We start from the raw sequence: 4,434 nt of genomic DNA, 5'->3' as shown, positions 1-4,434 counted from the left end.
TGTGTTTGTTAGGTAGGCACTTCCAATTGAACTCTACACACAGCCTTTTTGTTTTGTTTAATTTTTAGGCAAGATCTTGGAAGTTTTTGTCTGGAGTCAGCCTTAAATTGTGATCTTCTTATGCCTTGCCTATAGCTGGAATTATAGGCGCACCACCTCCATGAACCCAACTCTTTTGTTGAGTCTTTTCAGTAACTGTTTTGTCTGGGCTGGCCTCAAACTCTGTGTGTGTGTGTGTGTGTGTGTGTGTGTGTGTGTAGTACACATCTATAATCCTAGCACTTGGGAGATGGAGACAGAAGATCTTGAATTCAAGGCCAGCTTGTGCTATATAGTGAGTTGGATGTTAGTTTGGGCTATATAGTATGATCCAGACTAAAAATAATAAAGCAATTTTTGTCTCTAGCATCTGTTATTCCATACCCTGTAATGTATTTCAGCTGTGTATAGGCACACTTGCATAAGCTTAGACCAAGATGTTAAATATATGTGTTGACTTGAGGATACAACTCTGCATTGTTAAGTCATAAATTAAAAGACTGCATTTAGCAATTGAGTAAAGAAAAGGAAAAGTCAGTTTGGGAAAGTAGTGGGTTCATTATGATGCTTCTGCATTCTGTAGACTCAGCCATTATTTGAAAAGGGCATATACGTAATTTTGTGTGTATGTGTCAGTACTGGTCCTTGAACTCAGGACCTGTCTCTTAGCTTTTTTTGTTCAAGTCTGGTACCGTACTACCTGAGCCACAGCTCCACTTCTGGCTTTTTGGTGTTAATAAGAGACAAGAGTCTCATATGGGTTGGCAATGTGTGAAGCGTTCTCAGCCCTTCTGCACAGCCTCTCGTGGCCTCGCGTGGCCTGTGGCCTGCGGAGGCTGGGCAGGACTCTGGTTTTGAAAGAGAAAAGCAGTGCATTTTCTTACATTTTTTTTCTTTCCTCCTCTCCTCCCTGCTTAAGCACTTCATGACTTGCTTTCCCCCTGTATCTGCGAAGGAATTCGCAATCTCCTTTGTTCTGTTCAGTTTGGGGTTTGTTATAAGATAGCCAAATAGAATTATCTCAGATAGATACATAGTTTGTATTTTATTTTACTGCCTCGTGTACTTGTAAGTCATTCTTAATGGACCGATGATTGTAGACCTTGCTTGAGTGTTCTAAAAAAAAGTCTCATAGACTTTCCTGTCCTGGCTGGCTTTGAACAGCAACACTCTCGGATCTCAGCCTCCCGAGCAGCTAGGTGCAGGTGTGAGCCATCAGTACCTGGCTTATGCTGTTTCTCAAAGGCATGCACTTCTAAAATTGCATTCCCTTCTGCTGTGCCTGCCTGCTACATATGTATATATGTATGTATGTATGTATCTATCTATCTATCATCTATCATCTATCTTCTGTCATCTATCCATCTACTTCTCTACCTACCTGCCTGCTCACCTATCTACCTAACCATCTACTTATCTAGATCAATCCTGGTTACAGTCTTTCCCATTCTCTTGGGACTACAGTAAGCCCTTGAGTTGTGACTACAAGAACTGGGTGACTTAAGACTTATAAATTAAAGTGAAGAAATCTGGAAAAGCAATTTGTACATATAATATAAAAAAGTGCTCTTTTGTTACTTTACTAACCTACTTTAAATAACTGCCCCCAAAGTAACTGCTGGGCAGATTTTGATGAAGCTTTAAATGTCTGTTTAAAAGTCCTCCTAGCTTGGCACTAGTGGCTCACATCTGACTCCCTAGTTACTCCAGAGGCTGAGATCTGAGGATCACAGTTTGAAGCCAGCTCAGGCAGGAAAGTTTGTGAGACTTTTACCTCCAGTTCACCAGCAAAATGACAGAGTAGAACTGTGGCTCAAATGGTAGTGAGGAACCTAAGCAACTCCATTTCACTTAAGACCCCCATCTCAGTTCTGCAACTTAACCCTTGATCCACTTCAGCCCCAATGCTAGGAATTAGGACAGCAAGCTTTGCACAAACAATTCTCGGAACCACAGATGGTGTTTTCTCAAGACAGTATGTCAAGGTATCTGAAACTCCAGAACTGCCCCTCTTGGGGTCTGGTGAGCATTATCTAAACCAGACACCCTGCAGTTTAGCACCTATCCTCTTGAGACTCCCCTGTGGTGCAAGCCAACCAGTTCAAAGTATGTCAGCCCCCTTGATCTAACCAACAACTTGTTTCTGGTCTTTTCCCGCTTTGTAGTGCGCCAATCATACTATAGAATTGTTTTATGATTTTTCCCGCAGTTTATAGTCATTTGTTACAAGAAGTTATGATGTATGCAAAGCCCCTGCCTTCCCTAAAAAAATGTATAAAAAGTGCTGTGACCCTGGGCTCGGGGCCTCTCAGCGTACATGGGCTGCTACCATGTACGCAGGGGGACCAAGCTTGAGCTTGCAATAAAGACTCCTTTGCTTTTACATTGGTGACAGTCTCTGGTGGTCTTTTGGGTAAGGATTTCCGAATTCGGCTTTACAGTAGAGCACTAGTCTTGAGTGAAAAAGCTAACCCAGACCCTAAGTTCAAGCCCCAGTACTGGAACAAAAGTAAATATATAAAAGTCATCATGGGTTGTCATGCTTAAATCTGGATATCAGAATCCAAGCAATTCTTGAAATGTAGGAATGTCTCCTTAATCTATTGATTAAAGATAAAATGATAGCAACAATAGGGGACTCAAATTCATCACATGACACCACTTGGTAACATGATATTGTCATGTGACAACTGAGAAAGAGGATGATAAAGACTCTAAGGTCTCAGAGTTAGCTTGCCAATTAAGTCCCTGCCCTGTGTCCCTACCTGTTTACAAAAAATCTGTTAAGTTTCTATTTCCCTGATGCTGTATTTTTTCCTGGTATGACTACAAATTCCTGCCCCAGTTGCAACCGTCTCATTACACTCCTTCTCAGAAGGTGACTCTCCACCCAATTCCTGTATCCAAGTAACATCTTCATAACACCTGTTCTCAGAACTGACTCTACCCCCAAATTCCCATAGTCCACTAATGTGACCCATGTGACAGCCCAGGTGACCCTGTGACTACTCCCTAAAATTTTGTTTAAATTCCACCTACACCTGTTCACTATTGTTGCTTCCATTCCTGCTTGGAGCAGCCTGGCAGATCTGTCCCCCAATAAAGCCTTGAGCTTGTACTGGTCATTCTCACCTCTCATTTAAAGCATGAGCATAAGGGATTTCTCTAGCCTTGCCACTTTGGTAACAGACGTCTGTGAGGATATTAAAGGTGAAGGTACTAGTTTCAGTCCAACAAGACCCATTGTCCAATTGGTATTGAGGCCATGCCACATTACAATAGAAAACGAGTCTCTTGGGTTTAATAATGTCTGAGAGACCCAGTTCATGGAGATAAGCCAAGAGACATCCCAAAAGGGTGTTTTGAGGCAGTTGAGAGGTACCCATTTTAGACAGGGTGAGATCCTGGTAGAGGAATTTTTTGTCACTCTAGGTGTCCCTGGGAGCACAGACAAATTCCTAGTAGAATAGGACAATGTCTCAAAGGGTCATCACCCAGTGAGACAAGTCAACAAGAGCTTTTGATGGGGTCAGGTGACTGGTCTTTTGAGCATGAAAGGAAAGTAGGTGGGAGGCTCATAGAGACAGGAGGCCAATGCTCACCCTTGCAGATCCAATCATGAGGCATGCAGAAGTCTGAAATGGCTGGCAGAGGAGAGTAAAGGTCGCTTACTCCGAGGAGGTTCAGGAAGAAGGCTGGGGACTAATCAACCCCTGTAGGGGGATTGTCCAAACCCAGGCCACCAGGATGTAAGAAATGAGAGGTGAGTGAGACCGACTGATACAAGATCAAGGCTTTATTGGGGGACAGACCTGCCAGGCTGCTCCAAGCAGGAATGGAGGCAGCAGCCTTGGACAAGTGTGGGATGAACTTAATAAAATTTTAGGAGGCAGTCACATGGGTCACATGGGCTGTCACATGAGTCACGTTAGTGGACTATGGGAATTTGGGGGTAGAGTCAGTTCTGAGAACAAGTGTTATGAAGGTGTTACATGGACTACAGGAATTGTGGGGAGAGTCACATTCTGAGAAGGAGTGTAATGAGCTGGTTGCAACTGGGGCAGGAATTTGTACAGTCACACCGGGAAAACAACAGAACATCAGGGAAATAGAAACTTAACAGATTTTTGTAAACAGATAGGGACACAGGGCAGGGACTTAATTGGCAAGCTAACTCTGAGACCTTAGAAAGACTAGAGTATCATCTTTGAACTGTGTCACATCAGATACCACATGACAACCAATGGAGGACACAGACTGTTGTAATCTGTTATGGTGTTATGTAAGATACAATGTGACCACCGAGAGAAGAAAGGTAAACCATTGTCACATAGGATGTCATCAGTGACCTGGAGAACAGAGAGCTGCATGTGTTCCTCCTCCCCCCTTCCCCCC

This window comes from Dipodomys ordii, unplaced genomic scaffold (genome assembly GCF_000151885.1).
Source record: "Dipodomys ordii isolate 6190 unplaced genomic scaffold, Dord_2.0 Scaffold141, whole genome shotgun sequence".
Lineage (NCBI taxonomy): Eukaryota > Metazoa > Chordata > Mammalia > Rodentia > Heteromyidae > Dipodomys > Dipodomys ordii.
Note: the sequence above shows the minus strand (reverse complement) of the source record.